Raw genomic sequence first — 21,610 nt, 5'->3', positions numbered from 1 at the left:
TATGAAGAAATTTTATGTTAAAAACAATATCCTATTTTTCTGGGAATTTATTTAGTGTAATAAAATGCTATGAAGTTTAAAATGCTGTTAATTTAAAAATGATTACTATTAAAATGTTATGCTGTTAGAACTGTGGTACTACTATGATGTTTAGAGCTGATTTTCCTCCAGTTTTCAGAGTTTCTATAATTTTCTTACATAGTTTTTAAATTAAAGAGATAAACCTTTTGGCATCAAAGCAAAGATTAGATTTTAAAGTACATAAAGGGGTGCCTGGGTGGCTCAGTTGGTTAAACATCTGACTCTTGATCTCAGCTTAAGTCTTGATCTCAGGGTCATGTGTTTGAGCCCCGTGTTGTGCTTCACGTACCCTCTTAAAATAAAAAAGTACACGTGCATGAGTGTGTGTGCATGTGTGTGTGGTGTGTGTATTGAGAAGGAGGGGTAAGGGATAGGGAGAGAGAAATATAAATATGCCAGAGAGATGTATTCTTTTCAAAACAACCATAACATTTAATATTAAGAACAAAATTTGACATGGCATATCTCAGCTATTATAAACCTCAAACATTTGAAAACTATTTGAGATGTCTGACATTTTCAAAAGTATGACTGAGCTGTGCTTAAGGCACACCATATAAAGATGCAAATTTAAACTTGGTATGTAATGATGGATAATAATGTAGCACAAGAAGAAATGATATTTGTGAGATAGGAAATTGAGGATAGATCCTAGGAAATGAAAATCAGATTTTTTTAAGCAAATGAATAATGGGATGATTATTTACATTAGAAAATTATGTTTGCTTTTAAAATGGCCAGCTTTCATACTATAAGTGTTTTCTTAATGATGACCTCATGGTGTTAGAAAAGCTAGTTTTTCTTGATTCACTTAGTATTTTATTGAGTACCTACTTGTCTAGTGCTTAGAGGCACAATGCTGAAGAGATCGAGAATGCATAGCATATTTTAGTTAAACTGTGGCAAGGTTTGCAATGTATCAATATTGTGTGACCCCAGAGCAGTAGTAATTTCCAAGGAAATTCACATATATTTGACCCTTTACATCTGATTATGAGTGAAGATACTAGGTAGTCGTGTTCTTTTGGCAGATTTGAACCTGTGCTAAGGGAAGCTAAAGGATCGCCGGCGGTCCCGCACCTAGTTCTCATTAGTTCCCAGACTAACTCTGTGAGCGACTTGGCATAGATGGGGCAGGAGGTGGGGGGGTTGTAGCTATGTTTGTATCCCTTACCAACAACATGTCTGATGCATGCTGGAATGGTTCTGTAAACATTTTTGAATGAATGAATAACTGAAGGAGGTTTAGATTGTCAACCTCCAGGTGAACCTCTGTTTGTTACTAAACTTGGTTGTCATAGTGTGACTGATACCAGAGGCTCTTCTTATCTCCCCACTACTCATTTAAGAGCTTCTTGAGGGAATGGATTATGTAATGCACATTTTAAAATCCTTCAGGGTACCTTGTCTCTTCATTTATTCAGCAGACTCTGTGAAGCACTGCTGAGGTACTAGATGGTGACATTTTTTAGGCCCTTACAGTCAAACAAATGAAAAAGCTAGTAGTAAGTTTTTACTTCCTTCCCGTTAGTCCAATGGTAAGGTCGAGCATGGTCCAGGCTTGGAGTCTCTGAGCCAGAGTGGGCTGTGGAGGACCCCCATCACAGTGGATCGCTCTGGTTTGTGTTGACAGAGCAGGGGTTTGGGAAAGGTGAATTGCCACCTATCTTCAGACATTTAAATTTCCAAAGTCTTTACTGTTACTGTTTTTGGTTTCATTTTATTGCTTTTATACCATTTACGTTTTAAATACATAAAATTATATCTGTGATTGTGAGGCAAATTGCCTCTGATCTTGAATTCCAAACAGTTGATTTTCAAGTGATGTTTGGAAGTTGGAGGTAACATTTATTTCTCTTATAACCTAATGTTCTCATTTAGAGAATGTATAAATATTCCCTGAAAGTATTGAGGCCTGTACACAATGATAGCCATACTTCCATTTGGGAAAAACCTCAGGAAGAAAAAAATTATCTAGGTCATGAATTGTTTTACTAAGTTGTAAGTTTTATATATTATGTTGATTTTTATGTAAGCTAGTTTTGACAGGCCCAGCTGGTACGCATCAAGCTCAGATTACTAAACTGTTTAACATCTATGCCAAGTATCAAGGTATAAACATAAAATTAATAAATAAACATTAGCAGATGATGAATCTTGTGATAACATTCTAAGATGGAATACAGTTTGATATCCATAATGCCATTTCAGTATTTCAGTTATGTTTAGAAAGAATCACGAATCACTTTGACTATCAGCAATGGCCCCTTTGGCTTCTAATGTAACAAACTTAGTTGACCATGTTGGTGATATGAGAAGAGGGGTGCATGAAGAAGTGAGAACATTGGAAGTCAGTAAGACTATATTTGGCATCTTCTGGTATTAGAACAATATTTAAAATAAACGGATTTTGTTTAAAATCCCCAAAATGTAACTGTGATACTCATTCTAAAGGGAAGCTGTTTGGTATTCAAGAGGGTGATTGATTGAACCCAAATAATTTAAGAGTAGCAATGTCATCTTTTATATCTAATGATTTATATTATTATTGTGTTTATATGTGTAAAATATTGAATAGCAGACCATATCACTATCAGTTTACCTATAAATGCCAAATAATTAGTAATGAAAATATTGGTGCTGTCACTGCTTTAAGTATTTTAAACACATACATGAATGGTTTCTTTTTTTACTCAAAATGTAGTTATTATTATGCATTTTTATGTCTCTATGGTTATAGAGATGGGACAATTTTCATTCAATTAAAATTACTAAATATTTCATAGAATTAGTAAGATTTAAATCATGCCCCCTACACCTACTATATACATCCTGAAATGCAGATTAAATGGCATTTGTCTGCTTAGCATGTAACAGATGGTTTCTGTGCTTGAATTTATAATGTGGTGGGATTTTAAATAATGGGACATGAATTACTTTGCCAAACCATGCAGTGTTAGAAGGTTTTAGTAAGTAGGACACTAATAAATTATGTCTTAACTGTTGGTATATATCATGAATAAGGAAAAAACCCACATCATTGAAATGGTTTACTTGGAACTTCATCTTGGGCACTTTCTTTTCCTTGAAATTTCTTTGTCTCAAATATGGAAATTACATTTTCACATAGAAATTTCATATCTCTTTCTCTCTCTTTTTTTTTTGAATAGAAATAAAATGTATTGAATGCCTTATTCAAATTATAAATAAACATAAGTTCATAATTTAACTAGAAGGGGAATAAAGTTTATTTGCAAAGAGTTACTTTCTGTATTCCATTAATTCTGTTAATTGTTCATATTATTGCAAAGATGTATCTTTAATATATTCTTCCTTGAGAGTGTTTGGGCTCTGTAGCAATCTAATCAAGTTGATTGGGATTTTGATAATTTTAAAGATTAAATCAGATGATCACAAATATTGTTAGTGATTGTGAAACTAATTCAAATAATTTCAATAGCTTTGTTACAAGCTTGGTTTTCTGAAGCAGTTTTTGTAGTATCTATAAAGTTCCTATCAGTGGTAGTTATTATTTGTACATTTAACGTCATTGCTACATTTCCTAAGTAAAAATTTTTTTTATCAGTGATTCTAATGAATGAAAATGTTATGAGCTAATGGATTTTGGAAAATGCTTTGTTTTCATCAGTGTTTCTTTTTATACAAGTTGTATTTTCTAATTGTACATGTAGTAGAAAAATGTTTAATTCAAATTATTGCATCTCTTTAATAGAATTCTTTTTAGCATTTAAAATTTTGTTTCACTTAACCCAGATTTTAAAACTGAAATGCAAGCCTATGAGAGATGAATGGTATAACCATTTCTGTTTTTTTATCTACTCCTTAAAAGTTTTTGTAGGTTTAACAGTGATCCAGATTATTTGATTAAAGATTGAATAATAATTTCTGGAAACATCTAGTGTATGGCCAACTTGTAGCTAAAAATATAACCAGATACTACTCATTTCTCTACCTAGTCATTTGCTATGCTGATTAACAAATATTCCCTGAGTCCCTACTTTGGGAAGATAATTGGAGAACAAGGAGTATAAACTTATTCCCTTGAAGGTCACTTTCTGATAGGAGAAGACAGATAAACAATCAAAGAATAAGAATAAGGTTATTTCAGGATTTGTTGCTGGTGTATTTGGAAACATCTACCATAACATCCAGCAAACAGGAATTTTTAATAGAATTAACTTTGCTTGAGATTTTAAGATTCATGTTGTTTTAGCCAGTTAGATAGAGTGTTATATGAAGCACAGGCGTCTGTCTACTTGCTGTGTTCTGGGCTCCTTGTTAGTCAGAGGAGCCATCTTGTGGTTACTGCCCTTGGGGGATTTATAATCTTCTGATGTAGAAAGAAGGTAAGAACCTGTGAGAGTATAGCAACCGAGGCTGAACAATCCAGTGTTGAGTGGTGCAGTGTAGGTTTTCAAGACAATGCTGGGAGAGCTGAGGCCATGAAAAGGTATGAATATTGAGAAAGCTTTTTACAGGAATTGGTTCTTCATGTAGGCCACTGATTCTCAAATTGTGACTCCAACATGGACATCACTTGGGCACTAGTTAGAAATGCTTTGGGGCTTTTCTCACTTAAGACCCCTGGAATTAGAAATTCCTGCAGTGGAGCCTACAGTTTGTGTTTTGATAAGCTCTCCCAAGTAATTCTTATGCAAACTCACGTTTGAGAACCACTGTTCTGGGTGGTGGGGGCCTGTAGAAGAGCAAATGCAGTGCTGATGTTGTCTGGGGGAGCAATAAAATCAAAAGCAGGGCTGCAGGGCTTCTTGTGATTTACTTCTGGGATAGCCTGGAACGGGAAGGTTTGACAATTTGATAGAAGCCGGGGTAATTGAAAGCAAGGGGCAAACGCAGCAGGCCCATACAACAGTGGTTGGTTAAGATGAATATTTCGGTCACCCCCCTCCCCACAACAAAAAACTTTTTTTAACTTTTCAGATTTTTTAAAGATTTTATTTATTCATGAGAAACACACAGAGAGAGAAAGGCAGAGACACAGGTAGAGGGAGAAGTAGGCTCCTGCAGGGAGCCCAACGTGGGACTTGATCCCAGGTCTCCAGGGTCATGCCCTGGGCTGAAGGTGGCGCTAAACTGCTGAGCCACCCGGGCCGCCTACTTTTCAGAATTTTTTGTTTGCTTTTATTATACTGGCAATTTTGATATATTGCAGAATAGTTTTACTATGGATTTCACATCTTGAAAAGATTTTTCTTATTTAAGAATGGGAGAAAGTAGTGTTAAAAATTTTGTCTTTCTACTCATTTTAACTGGTTATTCATGTTCTGCATTGACTGTAATAGGAAAAGTGGGTGAAAAAAACTAAATTTTGGAATCCCATCCAAAATAGGTGTTTTGATTGATAGCTTCATTAAAGTGTGGTGAGTTGCAGAACAGGATACATTACCATCTTTTACAAGATAATAATCATATGTAATTGTGTAGGCAAAGAGCTAGTAAAATATAAATCATTGTGGTTTTTGGATTAGGGGGAGTTATAGGTAAGTTTATATTTTTATATATGTTGCTTTTTAAATTAAAAAAATAGAGTAAACATTAAAAGAAACTTATGGAGTTATTCTTGTATGGAGGGTTTTTCCCAGGTTTCAATAATTCTAATTTAGTTTAAAGTATTATCCTCTGCTTTTTTGGCTACTTTTCATTACAAGAGATAATATATTTTCACTATCCCTTACTGGCTTTTTTTTTTTGCAGTTTGCTTCTCCCCTCAAAATATATTATCATTGGTCATTTAGATTGTTACATAGGAAGTTGGTGGTTGAAATGGGGTCCAGAAAAGTACACAGCTCAAATTCTGTCCCAGAATCATCATTTTAGGTTTAAAATCAATTCATTTTACTAAAATTTGCCAGGTATCTACTATGTGTTTAGCATTTGCTAAAAATTGGACATGTATTCAGTTGTAATAGAATTTACTGTTTCTAAAGGAGGCAAAAAATAGGAATTTTAGCACTTAACTCTCTTAGTGACTTTCAAATATACTATACAGCAATGTCAACTATAGTCATCATGTTGTCCATTATATCCTCAGTACTTATTTGCCTTATAGCTTGAAGTTTTTAACTTTTGACCAGCTTCACCCAGTCTCCCCACCCATGCTAAGGTTGAAAAATTTTCCTCTAAGATCAGGGACAAGACAAGGATGTCCACTCTCGCCACTCCTATTTGACATGATACTGGAAGTCCTAGCCTGTGCAGTCAGGCAAGAGAAAGAAATAAAAGGCATTGGAATGGGAAACAAAGAAGTAAAATGTCTCTGTTTGCAGATGACATGATTTTATATACAGAATCTAAAGACCTACACCAAAAACTTGTTAGGTCTTATCAATGAGTTCAGTATAGCTGCAGGATACAAAATTAACAAACAAAAATCAGTACTGTTTCTATACACAAATTATCTGAAAAGGAAACAAAGCAGTTCCACTTACAGTAGTATCAAAAATAATACAATTAAGTATACATTACGAATATAATACTTAGGAATACATTAACTCAAGGAGGTAACTTGTCTCTAGTTTGAAAACTACAGGGCGTTGATGAAAGAAATTAAAGAAAGCACTAGTAAATGGAGACGTAGCCTCTATTCACAGGTTGGAAGAATTAATATTGTTAAAGTGTAAATACTACCAAATGCCATGTATAGATTCAGTGCAATTCCTATGAAGATTCCAATAGGATGTTTTCACAAAAGTAGAAAAAATGTCTTAAAATTTACATGGAACCACGAAAGACCGAGTAGCGAAAGCGATCCTGAGAAACAAGAACAAAGCAGGAAGAATCCATACTTTCTGATATCAGGATGTAATAATCAAAGCAGTATGATATTGCCATAAGAACAAATAGGCCAAAGGAACAGAATCAAGAGCCTAGAAGTAAATAAGCATATAAGGTCAACTGATAGTTGACAGGGGAGTCAGTTAGACTCTTCATTAGATGATGCTGAGAAAATTGGACATTCACATGTAAAACAATGAAATTCGACCTCTATCTTTTAACATGATTCACAAAAATTAACTTAAAATGGGTCAAAGATTTAAATGTAAGACCTAAAGCCATAAAACTTCTAAAAGAAAACGTAGGAAAAAGGCTCCCTGACATAGCTTTGGCAACAGTTTATTGGATGGGATACCTAAAGCACAGCAATGAAAGCAAACATAAATAAGTGGGATTACTTTAAGCTAAAAAAGCTCTTGCACATCAAAAGAAAAAAATTCTACAGTGAAAAAACAACCTATGGAACGGGAAAACCATCTATCTGATGAGGGATTAATATCCAAAATTCATGTAACCCAATAGCAAAAACAAAACAAAACAAAAATCAACACAAGAACATTAAAGAATAATCCAATTAAAAATGCACAAAGGACCTAAGCAAACATTTTTCCAAAGAATATATAGGAATGGCACAGGTACATGAAAAGGTACCCAACATCACCAGTTAGGGAAATGAAAGTCAAAAGACATAAAGGTATCAGCTCTCGCTTATTAGAATGGCTAGCATCAAAAAGATCAAGTGATAAAGATTCAACAAAATCTTTGGGATGCAACAAAAGCAATCTAAAGGAAGTTTATAGCAATACAGGCCTACTTTAAGAAGCAAGAAAAATCTCAAACACCTAACCTCATGCCTAAAGGAGCTAGAAAAAGAACAAACAAACCCCCAAACCTGGTAGAAGGAAGGAAATAATAAAGATTAGAGAAGAAATAGACGAAATAAAAGCAAAACAAAACAAAACAATAGAGCAGATCAATGAAACCAGGAGCTGGTTCTTTGAAAAGATCAATAATATTGATAAACCTTTATCCACTCCTCAAAGAAAAAAGAGGGCTCAAATAAAATCAGAAATGCAAGAAAGGTAACTGACACCACAGAAATACAAAGGATTATAGGAGGATATTATGAAAAATTCCATGCCAACAGATTGGACAACCTAGAAGAAATGGTTAAATTCCTAGAAACCTATAATCTTCCAAAATTGAATCAGGAAGAAACAGAAAATTTGAATAGACCAATTACCAGCAATGAAATTGAATCAGTAGTCAAAAAACTACCAATGAACAAAAGTTCAGGACCAAATAGTAAATTCTATCAAACATGTAAAAAAAAGTAATACCTATTCTTCTCAAACTATTCCAAAAAATGGAAGAGGAGCAAAATCTCCCAAAATCATCCTAGGAGGACTGCATTATCTTGATATCAAAACTAGAGAAAGACTGCCACAAAAAAAGAATTAAAGGCCAGTATTTCTGATGAACACAGATGCCAAAAACCTCAGCAAAATACTAGCAAACTGAATCCAACAATACATTAAAAATACCATTCACCACAATCAGTTGAGATTTATTCCCAGATGTATGGGTGGTTCAGTATTTGCAAATCAATCAATATTATAAATCACATCAATAAGTAAAAGGACAAAACCCATAAGAACATTTCAATAGATGCAGAAAAGCATTTGACAAAGCACATTATCCATTCAGGATAAAAACCCCCAACAAAGTAGGTTTAGAGGGAACATGCCTCAACATAAGCAAGGCCACATATAAAGAAACCCACAGCTTGACTTCATACTCAGTGGAGAGAAGCTGAGAGCTTTCCCTGTAATCAGGAACAAGACAAAGATGTTGACTCTCATCACTTTTATTCAGTGTAGTAGTGGACGTCCTAGCCATAGCAATGAGACAACAAAAAGAAATAAAAGGCATCCAAATTGGTAAGGAATAAGTAAAACTTTTATTATTTGCTAATGACATGAAAGACACCACCAAAAAACTACTGATAAAGGAATTCAGTAAAGTCACAGAATACAAAATCAATGTGCAGAAATCTGATGCATTTCTATATACTACTAATAATGAAGCAACAGAAAAAGAGATTAAGAAAACAATCCTATTTACAGTTGCATCAAAAATAATAGGACAGCTAGGAATAAACGTAACTAAAGAGATGAAAGACGTGTACTCTGAAAACTATGAAACATTGATGAAAGAAATTGAAGATGACACATGCAAAAAATGGAAAGACATTTTAACAGATAATGTTAAAAGCAGACTATAGATTTAATGCAATCCCTACCAGAATACCATAGCATTTTCCACAGAACTAGAACAAAAATATCTTAAAATTTATATGGAACCGAGGCACCTGGGTGGCTCAGCAGTTAAGTATCTGCCTTTGGCTCAGGTTGTGATCCCAGGGTTCTAGGATCAAGTCCCACATCAGGCTCTCCCTAGGAGCCTGCTTCTCCCTCTGCCTGTGTCTCTGCCTCTCTGTGTGTCTCTCGTGAATAAATAAATAAAATCTTAAAAAAACATTATATGGACCCACAGAAACCCCCAAATTGACAAAATAATCTTGAAAAAGAAAAAATCAGAGGTATTACAATTCCAGACTTCAAGTTATGTTACAAAGCTATAGTAATCTAAACAGTATGGTAGTGTCATAAAAATAGACACATAAATCAATAGAACAGAATAGAGCCCAGAAATGAACCCACAACTATATGCTCAATTAATCTTTGACAAGCAGGAAACAGTATCCAATGTGACAGTCTCTTCAGGAAACAGTGTTGGGAAAACTGGATCACTTTTTTTACACCATGCACAAAGAATAAACTCAAAAAGGATTAAAGACCTAAATGTGAGACCCTGAAACCATAAAAATCCTAGAAGAGAACGTAGGCAATAAGGTCTGACATTGGCTATAGCAACATTTTTCTAGATATGTCTCCTGAGGCAAGGGAAATGAAGGAAAAATAAACCATTGACACTACATCAAAATAAAATGCCTCTGCATAGTAAAGGAAATAACAAAACTGAAAGGCAACCAACTTCAGTGGGAGAAGATATTTGCAAATGGCATATCCAATAAAAGGTTAGCATTAAAATATATAAAAAATATGGAACTGAACATTTCCAAAACAAATCCAATTTAAAAATGGGCAGATGACAAGAGCATTTTTTTCCAAAGAAGACATACAGATGGCTGACAGACACTTCAAAAGATGCTCAAGGGATCCCTGGGTGGCGCAGCGGTTTGGCGCCTGCCTTTGGCCCAGGGCGCAATCCTGGAGACCTGGGATCAAATCCCACGTCGGGCTCCCGGTGCATGGAGCCTGCTTCTCCCTCTGCCTGTGTCTCTACCTGTGTGTGTGTGTGTGTGTGTGTGTGTGTGTGACTATCATAAATAAATTTTTAAAAAAATTAAAAAAAAAGATGCTCAACATCACTGATCATCAGGGAAGTGAAAATCAAAACTACAATGAGGTATCCCCTCACACCTATCAGAATGGCTAAAATCAAAAACAAGAAACAAGTGTTGGCAAAGTTGTGGAGAAAGGGGAACCTGTGCATGCTGCTGGTGGGAATGCAAACTGGTGCAGCCACTGTGTAAAATAGTGTGGAGGGTCCTCAGGAAATTGAAAATAGAGCTACACTGTGATCCAGCCATCACATTGCTGAGAATATATCTGAGGGAGAGGACAATGTTATGTTAAAGAAATATCTGCACTTTTACCTTCACTTCAGCATTATTCACAACAGCCACGACCTGCCTACAACCTAAGTGTCTGCTAATGCATGACCGGATAAGGAAGATGTGGTAGGTGTGTGTGTACGGTAGAATATTGAGCCACAAAAAGGGAAGAAATCTTGCCACTTGTGGCAACATGGATGGCCTCTGAGAATGTTATGCTAAATGCAATAAGTCAGGCAGAACAAGGCAGATACTGTATAATCTCCATTTTATGTGGAATTTGAAAACAACAATAACAACAACCCAAAAAACCCCAAACCTCACAACTAAGAGATCAAATTTGTGGTTACCGGAGAGGTGAGGTTGATGCGAGAAGGAATTGGAGGAAGGTGGTCAGAAGGCACAGACTTCCAGTTGTAATATAAATATATGCTAGGGACATAATGTCCCACATCATGAATGTAGCTAACATTAAAGGAGGATACAGAAGAAAGTTGTTAAGACAGTAGATCCTAGAAGTTCTCATCACAAGAAAATATATACAATGTTTGTGTCTCCATGGATGATGGATGTCAACTTACTGTAGTAATCCTTTCCTGACATTGTCAAATTCTGCTGGACACCCTAAACTTACACAGCATGGTATCTCAATTATATTTTAATGAAATTGAAAAAAATTAGGAAAAAGGTGCTTTTAGGAAGGTTTTTTTTTATTTTTTTATTTTATTTATTTTTTTAATGATAGTCACAGAGAGAGAGAGAGGCAGAGACACAGGCAGAGGGAGAAGCAGGCTCCATGCACCGGGAGCCCGATGTGGGATTCGATCCCGGGTCTCCAGGATCGCGCCCCGGGCCAAAGGCAGGCGCCAAACCGCTGCACCACCCAGGGATCCTGGAAGGTTGTTTTTTAATGGGTTAATGTAGCAAGAAGACCTTGTGTTGTTGGAGTCAGGAAAGGGTTCTGTGGGACAGTAGTATATGAGTAGAGTAGAGTGCGAGCATTGCACAGTGGGAGGAGCCCTGTGTAGCATCACAGAGGAAGTGGATGCAGGGGAGAGCAGAGACCAGTTGTGCAGGACCTTTGGGATTGTATGTAAGGGCTTTGGAGTTTTATCTTAGGAGCAGTGTGAATTTAGGTAAACTTTTGAAGGAGATTTGGTAAGAGATGTTTTCAATGGATTTTCACAGTCTGTATTGTTGAGTATGAAAAACATCAATGCAGTAAAATTTCAATCTCTGGCCCAGAACTCATCCATGAACTTGTTTATGGCTTGTCATATTAGTATCAGTCACTTACTTACAGATATCTTAATGCATTTGCTCAACCTTTTGAAATTGAAGCAAAAAGTGTGTGTCACTATGTGAAACATAAACGAATAAAGTTTTGCTGGAAACTTTAGAGAACCCTTACAACTTTTACATATTCTACTGTTTTTGTTCATTTGTTGTCTTTTTTTGTTTGTTTTTTTTAAGTAGGCTCCCTGCCCAGATTAAGGAGAAGGGAAAGCCCTTATCTCCCTAATCTGTGCAAATCATGAACCATTATCAAGAATGACTCATAAAGCACAGAACTTTGAGCAGAGACCCAGCAAAATCAGGATGGTTCCACACTTCCAAAACAATTGAACAGGAAATGATAAAGGTGATGAAAGGAATGCTTTATCTTTGACTAATTATAAACACTAAAAGCTTACAATCAATAAGGAACCATTAATTCTAGGGATGTTTGAGAAATTGTTCTCAGGCTAAGGGTTTTAAAAGTCAAAGTCAAACTGATTGATCTAAGTCAAAGTTATATATGTATGAGAATTATTAGAGATAGCCTTAATATTTCTCAAAGCCTTAAAAAATATATATATTTTAAAGGTTTTATTTATTTATTTATTTATGAGAGACACGGAGAGAGAGGCAGAGACATAGGCAGAGGGAGAAGCAGGCTCCATGCAGGGAGCCCGATGTGGGACTCGATCCCAGGACCCCGGGATCACGCCTTGAGCCAAAGGCAGATGCTCAACCGCTGAGCCACTCAGGCATCCCAATATATTTTAAGATTTTATTTATTTATTCATTCATGAGAGATATATATATAGAGAGAGGCAGAGACATCAGCAGAGGGAGAAGCAGGCTCCACATGGGCAGCCTGATGTGGGACTCCATCCTAGGACCCCAGTATCACAACCTGAGCCAAAGGCAGATACTCAACCATTGAGCCACCCAGGCACCCCCAAATATTTCTTTAAATGTCAGTAGAAGCACTCAGATTTCAGTTTGGCTCATGGTTATCCTCATACTGTACTGCCTCAGCTTGTGCATCATTTTACAATGAGGCTAAGAAAATTAATTTGTAGAGAATTAGAATTTTATTCATCAACTATATGAAATTCTAACGTGTAAGATACTTAGAATATATTAAATTACTAGGGATTTCTAAGGTATATAACTTTAGCTCTTTTTTGTGTGTGACGATTTAAAGAGGAAATTAGAAGTAAGTTTGATGCAAAATATTTTTAAATATTTTTCACATTAAAAATACTTCTATTTTCCCCATACAAATTTTTAAATGTAACATGCAGCATATATTTGAATATTTTTGCTTTAAGAATTGCAAATCCATTACCTAGAACAGTATCCTGTTCTGTAGGATTCTTGCTCTAAATATTTATTGAATGAAGGGATACACTTAATTTTTATAAGGCCATGCAGAGCTTCAGTAAAACTGTAGATCATTAATAAAATTGAAGCATTATGAAATGAAATTAATTCCCAACTAGTAAACATTTATAGAAAGGATATTGAGTGAAAGTAGCAAAACCTATAAGATTGCAGGAACTCCCCATACTTTTTATAAAAAGAAGTTTTAAAAAGTTATTTTTTTGCCATTTAGAAAAAAAAAACAAGAATTTAATAAGAAAGAGGAGGTAGAGGAGATATGCCTGTGATTAAAAAAAAACAAACAAAAACTGTGTTAGCTTAAACAGTTTTAAGAAAACCCAACAGATCTCGGTAAAGAGTTATTAATTTGTGTAAAAGTTTAAATCTTCAAAATATAGCAAATCCATATGTATTTGCAAACTACTATTCTAAGTGCTTATATTACTTCAGGTAGTTCTTGTAACAGTGTTATGAGAAAGATATGATTATCATCTCCATTTTATAGATGAGGAAACTGAAATGGGGCTGGTAGGTGTCAGAGCTGGGATATGAACACAGTGATTTGATCCTAGAGGCTGTACTCTTAACCATGATGTGGTTTTCCCTTTCTTAGGTCAACATGTGGCAGAATGGGAGCTTGACTTCACAGTCATGAGAGCAGCTCTGTACCTATGTGCTCTAGACATTCCCTCTGAAAGGTCTGGTTATTCCCTATTACCAGAGTCACACTCAGGGGCCTTATGCAAGGATGTGGAGACATTGGCTATGCAGATGATACCCTCAAGAGGTCATCCCCATGAGACAGTCCTGTAATCCTGAGTCTCCACTCTTGGTATGTGGCAACTGTTACCAAGGTGCAGGATAGCAAATAGGTGTAGTAAGGGATTGGCAGTGGATAGGGGAGAGAGATTCCTAAGAACTCTGAGGCTATATATCTGTGTTCAGGAGGAAGGAATGATGTCATCTTTGATTAGTTAGGTCATCTGTGGGGGAAATGGGAGATGGTGACAGTTTTACTCCCTTCTTGCCTCGTCTGGCCTAATATTAGCTTGAACGTAGGAAAGAAAAGTCTTTCCCCTAGTGCCTCCCAGAGACTTTATTTGGAATGTGTAGGTTAAACATTACACGAATGGAGCTCACACTCTTAATTTGGTTTTATGGGATAACTTTACAGAGCTTTTAGAATCAAGCAAATAGCTGCTTTGACTGTGTGAAGAACTGGCTGTGTATGTTGTCATACAATGTATTTACTCACAAGGCTCCTGACATCCCATCGCAGGCAGACAGTAGCAGATATGGAAAGTGGGAGGACGAGCATCCTTATGTACTCCACCTGCCTAATTTTCACCATCTGTCTGTCTGTCACCAGAAAAACAGAATTACCATGATTGGCTTAACAATTAAAATTCCCTTGACCAGGGTGGGAAAGTGACTCCCTCCCAGAGCACAGGGCTACCAGAAGGAAAACATTCTACTAACTTGTGACACCTTTTGGTGAGGAAGAAAAATGGTTTATTGGTAAGGCAACCAAGTCTGCCACTTGTTTCATGATCTTGTTTCAAGACAAAAATGTAAAGAGATACCTTCAACAGGTAATTTTTCAAATAAGCCAAGATATTAATATTTTGATGCTTGCAAAATGGAGCCAATTTTCTTATGAAGTATTTCTATAATCATATTAAAAGTTTTTTTTTCATTTTGCAATAAAATGAAGACTTTGTATATGTTTAAAAGTATTTTTGTTTTAACTGTCTGCAGGAAAAGAGCTTCCCATTGATTTAAGACATTTTCTTAACCAGTCAGTCACTTTTCAAACTGCTGATACATGTTAATGGTTTTACATGTTAGATTGTTTCTGGATTTTAATATCTTTGTTGCAATACTTTTATCAGATGTTTTTTTTTCTTTTCCCAAAAATAATTAACAGAGCAAATAAGTGAAATGGTAGATGTGGTCTGGTTGTGGCAGGGAGCTTTAGCAGAGGAGCAGTGATGGGGAGGGATAACCAATCCACCCAGTTTAAGGAGCAGACGTGGCTAAGATGTAAATGGGGTCTTTGCAAAAAACAAACAAACAAAAAACCCTTCTAAAATCTATTCTCGGCATTGATGTCACAATGGGTGCTTGCAAATGTAAAAACCTGCATTTGTCCTTACTGTTTTCCCATATTAATCCCATGACTGAAATCCTGCATTGGTGCAGAACTTTGGGCTAAAGTTCACAGTCCAATATAGAAGCTGACCTTTTCATGAGTATCCTTTCCATCTACATTTATTTTTCTCCACACGTACCCTTTACCTAATCTACACAGAATACCAACACAGGATTTTGTTTTATGCTCCCATACTAGCACAACTAATATTGATTCTCTTCTCCCCCCTCTTTTGTTTTGATGATCCATACTTGTCCTGAAAATTCAATTTATGCATCTCAGGAGACAGTCAACAGAGTGAAAAGGCAACCCATGAAAAAAGAAAATATCTAAAGCTTGCATCTGGTAAGAATATCTAAAAAATCGTATTACTTAACAACAAAACACCCAGATTTTAAAATGAACAAAGGACTTGAATAGATGTTTCTTCAGGGAAGTTATACAGATTGCCAGGTTAGTACATGAAAAGATGTTCAACATCACTAATCATTAGGGAAATGCAAATCAAAACCACAGTGAGAAACCACCTCACACCTATTAGGATGGCCACAAAAATGTGCAAAACTCGGAAAGTGACAAGTGTTGGCAAGGCTGTAGAGCAATTGGGACCCTTATGCACTGCTGGTAGGAATGCAAAATGGAGCAGTTGCTATGAAAACAGTGTGGTGGTTTCTCAGGAAATTAAAAATAATATTACCATATGATTCAGCAGTTCATGTCTTGGGTATATACCCAAAAGAATTGAATGCAGGGACTAGAAGAGGTATTTATGCATCTATGTGCATAGTCACATTATTTGCAATGGTCAAATGGTATAAGTGACCCAAGTGTCCACTAATGAATGAATGTGTGCCAGATGTGGTATACAGTGTAGTATTATTCAGCCTTAAAAAGGAAGGAAATTCTGGCACATGCTACAACATGGATGAACCTCGAGGAAATTATGCTACATGAAATAAACCAGTTACAAAAGGAAAGATAATGTATTTTTCCCCTTATATGAGGTGCCTAGAGTAGTCAGATTTTTTTAAGATTTATTTATTTATTTATTTATTTATTTATTTGAGACACACAGAGAGAGAGAGAGGCAGAGGGAGAAGCAGGCTCCATGCAGGAAGCCTGACATGGGACTCGATGCCGGGTCTCCAGGATCACGCCCTGGACTGAAGGCAGTGCTAAATCACTGAGCCACTGGGGCTGCCCAAACAGTCAGATTTTTAAGAGACAAGTAAAACGGTCAGTGCCAGGGGCTGGGTGGGTGGGTTAGTAATAGGAGTTAGTGTTTAATGGGTACAGATTTGCAGGTTTGCAATATAAAAAAAAAGCCCTGGAGATTGCACAATAATGTGAAATATTAAATATCCACTTAAAAGTGGATAAAATTGTAATTTTATCTTATGTATATTTTATGCAATTTTTAAAATTTTTAAAAAAAATTAATTCAAGTATCATATCTTGAGATGCCTGGATGGCTCAGTGGTTGAGCATCTGCCTTCGGCTCAGGGCATGATCTCAGGATCTGAGATGGAGTCCCACGTTGGGCTCCTTGCAGGGAGCCTGCTTCTTCCTCTGCCTTAGTCTCTACTCTCTCTCTCTCTCTTTCTCTCTCTCTCTCATGAATAAATAAAATCTTAAAAAAAAAAAAAGTATGTCTTCCTGGGATATTCCCAGATTGACTTAGATGTGCTCATCTGCTGCCCACAGCATCTCTGGCTTGCTTTCATATCTTCTGTGACACCGTACATAGGGAGTAGACCTGTGTTTTGTGAGGCTGGAGAGAGGGACCTTTTAAAATTTGGCATGAAAGCTAATATTTCTTTAGATCAAAGGAAGGAATATCATCAATTAAGAATTCAGAAAATTTACAAACAACACAAATCCAGAAAATTGATATAATGCTATATATTCCCTCAAACATCCCTATGGTACTTTTTTTTGCTACACACTCTTGGATCTCTCTATGACGGTTTCATAAACTCATCTTACATAGAGAAGATAGAAATATAATTCAGTCTTCTGAGAGCATGATAGAAATTAAAAATTTTTTGTTAATTTAGAAAATTTTCTTTTAGTTTTATGACTCATTATTGATAATGCCATGTCAGTATTTTTAGAATTGTCAAATTTGGGAAAATCTGCCTCAAACTTTTTTTCACATGTAAACTATAATATTTTAGAGCTTTTCATGTTTTTGTTTGGACTTTTTTTTTTAGATTGACAGCACATGTTAACCAGTTTGTCATTGGTATCTAGCATCCCTATGCTAGTTAGGTGGCACACCACATGTTAGGGGTATTCCTGGAAGGATAATAGTTGAACCATCATGGAAGTGACCAGGAAGCTCCTAAGTATATCCCGCTAAATCCAAATTAAATATGCCCCCAAGTCAATTTCCCTTTAACTGGATCCTGAAAATGCTACACCTGTCCACTGCCTCTCAACATGCCCCGAATGTGACAGAGAGGTCAGGTTAAAAAGACAGTAGTGTTTACCAACTGTGGTGAAAATGCCTGACTTTTGCAAATTTTATAAACAATTAACCACACAAACGCAATGCTGTGTCATAGAGCCTGAGAGGTTTTGAAGTGCACTAGTTTTCCTCTGGGGCCCTCCTCCTGATGATGACTCTGCTGAGCCTCTTGTCCAGTTCACTGTGATCAGCTGGGTCCTGGGTGCAGGGCTAATCTCTAGCCCACTCAGTAAAGGTCTACTGAATAAATGAATCCAGTGACCGACTGCTAACCTAGATGAAGGACCATACACGTGTCTTCCACTGTGGTGCCTGGGACTGAGTCTGAGCCCAGAGAATAGGGGTTCTCAGTCCCTGAGCTCTAACACTTTGCTAGGTGCTCTTGGTTCCAGGGCGGCGTAAGAAGTAGTGGGTTGAGTCAGCTGCTGCTGCTAATCTCACTTGCCTACCGCCAATATGAAGAAGCATTCTCTGATGTCGACAATACTGTCTGTGATTCTAGATGACCGAATTGGGGGTCTTTGAAAAGTAAAGAGGCATATTGATCATGTGACTTACACCTTGGAAATTATAAAAAAAGTCAGATTGCATTAACAGTCTATTGAGATTTTTCTATGTGCTTCACCTCATAGGAGGTGAGTTTGTTCACCTCCTATGAGAGACAAAAAAAGTTATATTTGCAGAAGGAGGTAGTTTCCTCTTCAGAAAGAACTTGACAGAAGTTTTCCTTCGGCACTGATCTGGGCTCAGGAGAAGCTCAGGTTTTCGTTTTGAACGGACTTATGGAACTGCAAAAGCAGCACAGTGCTCACGTGGCTTAATTACAAGACTTGGGTGAAGCAGAGATAGGGGAGGACCACTGAGATCCTGTCAGCTTTTTTGGTTTTGTGAAATAGGCTTACAGACTTTTCCAGGACCATGAAATACTACAGAGCCCCAAATCAAAGAAATAAATGAAAAACCATTTTGAAAAAGGTTTCCGTAAGATGGTACTTAGATATTTTTTCCCTAACCCAATCAGCCAGTGGTAAGAGTATTAAAAGGAAAAAAGGGAAAAAGCCGTGTCACAGAATTTTTTTACCCCCAATGTTAAGGAAAGTAATATTTTTAACAACAGTGATAGCTGCAACATAAGCACCTCAGGAGTTCTTAGAAATCCGTCAGTTTCACAGGTTATATGAAAGCTGAGGGCAGAGTTCTTCTTTCCCTGTTTTCCATTCAACTCTTCTCACATCCAGGAATACCTTTAACATGAAACCAAACATGATTTCTGTGAAGCAGGTAGACAGCAGTTGAGTTGAGCAGCAGGAAGCAGAGGCTGGTGACACCAGATGGGTCAAGGCTGGACGAGGCTGGGCTCTGTCCCTCTGCCCTGAGGTCTCAACTCCCCTGAGGTGTCTCAGGTATTAGCCTTCATGAAGGAGAGTTCTCAACATTTGTTTGTGTAAAGAGAATGATGTCTTTAATGTTAGAATTTCCATAGCTCCGTTCCAGTTTCAAATTGCTTGAATTTATTTTACATCTTGCTTTAATGATGTCTGAATTTTATTTTACTAATTTAAAATAGTTTTCTTGATATCCTCTTGAGTTTTACCAGAGCTTGAAACATAGTAAGTATACCTTAAAATATTACTTTATTTCAGAAAATTTTTTTTATCATTTTAATTAGTGTGAATAAACATTTTACTCGCTTCGATAGTTACAACTGCTTCCCAGGCAGAGCTGTGGGTAGTAATAATTTCCAACAGATGCCATAACCAGTACTAGAGAACTCATTTATCCAAAACTTAGAGCTCATGAATCGATTTATTTTTCCTTATGAGTAGTCAGTACTGTGTCTTATGTTCTGGCTTTCATTATTACATGTTGAATGCCTTCACTGAAGCTGAGGATCCAGTTTCATCTGTCTAATGAAGAAATTCTTGCTTCCTATTCTAGTTCTTAAATGACACTGATACCAATGAGAAAGTGTTATATCCTGTAAATTTCCACATAACCGAGTGAACTTAGAGCTTCATGATAAATGGCAGAGATTTACTAAATACTGTCTCTAATTTTTAATTTTATTCCAATAGGGAAAGATTTTTCTTCATTTGACTGGGCCGCTCTTAATTTGTGTCCTGTATTTACTCATTAATTTGCTCTCCTTTCATAACTTGTGGATGTGAGTAAAGCTGTAAAGCTGTGATTTTTAGAAGACAGTGCTTGTCAGCAACATCAAAGCATTCAGCAAACATGTTTCATACAGGCTTTGGAATCAGACAACTCTGAGTTTCAGTTGAGGTCTATCACTTAATATTTAGCTGACTGACCTCAGTTAATTTCTATACTTAAGCTTTACCAAGTCTGTTTCATCATCTCTAAAATGAGATTAAAGACATTTTAACTACGTATGGTGACAGATATTAACTGGACTTGTTAATGGTGATCATTAAGCAATATATACAAATATTGAACCATTATATTGTACATCTGAAGTTAATATAATGTATGCCAATTATATCTTAGTAAACAGAAATTTAAAAAAAACTGAATGAGGTAAAACATACTTCCCAGAGCTAATATAGAGAACAGCACCCAATACACACTAATTATTCACGAGATGATAGCTGTATATATCCCTGCATTTTTTAGAAAAATTAACTTTTTACTTTTCTGATGTATAGTTCCATGAATTGTAAAATGTGTAGATTCATGTAAACCACTGCCATACTCAGGATGCAGAAGCGTCCCATCACCATGAAAAACTTCCTCGTGTTATCCCCTCCTAATCATACCCTCTGTCGACGCAACCCCTGGCAACAACTGCTCTATTCACCATCTCTATAGTTGCGTCTTTTTCAAAATGTCATTTTAATGGAGGCACACAGTGTTTTCTGCCACTCAGCATACTGCCTTGAGACTTGTCCACCTCGTTGCACAGATCACTTGTTTGGTGCTTGTTATTGCTGATAATGTTATATTGTGTAGAAGTACCACAGTTTGCTTATTCATTCATCTGCTAAAGCACATTTAATTATTTCCAGTTTGGGGGAATTGTAATTTTAATGCTAAAAACATAAATAATTCCTTAGAATGAGAGATTTCATGGGAAATACTGGGTCATTATTGCTTTTACTGGAGTGTTTTTATGTGTTGACTAATGTTTTTATCTCTTTGATGAGATTTGAAACTCATCTCTTTAATAGGGATCTGTGAGTGTTCTGAGTCCATTTAAGACTTATCGTAAGATGAGTTTAAATATGTGAAGAATGTCATCTATTTCATACTTATCCTACTTAGCTTAAATTTCATAGAGAGAGATATTCTTTACTAGTTTCCAAATTAGAAGGAGGACTCATTTGATGGCAGAGCTCTCCCTGCATTGACCAAGCTTCTAATATGTTATGCAATGTTTGATAGAATGGAGGTATATTAGATACTAATTTGATGAATGAAAGATTGAATGAGTGAATGTGTAATTCAGAAGTACTCTAATGTGTATAATGAGATTAATCTTGACTAATGGTAAAATAGAGATAGAAGGCTGTTAGATCATTATGTTAAAACTGTAGGGTCTTTTTATATTAATTTGAAACTGGAGACTTTAGAGTAATTTATATATTGCTTAACACAGAAAGTGAGTCGTTTGTACCGATGGTATGCTGCCTAAAGGTGGCTTTAATTTTATTGTATTATGGCCTTGTTGCTGTTGAACATGGCAAAGGGAATAATTCTGTATGTAATTCAAAGTGAATAT

General features: G+C 36.2%; 1 protein-coding gene across 1 annotated transcript in view; it reads left to right on the top strand.

Moving 5' to 3' along the window:
* The window catches only part of PDE10A (phosphodiesterase 10A), a 298,350-nt gene that overhangs the window by 120,319 nt on the left and 156,421 nt on the right, over nucleotides 1-21,610 (top strand). The window lies entirely within an intron of this gene.

This window comes from Canis lupus, chromosome 1 (genome assembly GCF_003254725.2).
Source record: "Canis lupus dingo isolate Sandy chromosome 1, ASM325472v2, whole genome shotgun sequence".
NCBI lineage: Eukaryota > Metazoa > Chordata > Mammalia > Carnivora > Canidae > Canis > Canis lupus.
This window is presented reverse-complemented; position numbering and strand designations above follow the sequence as displayed.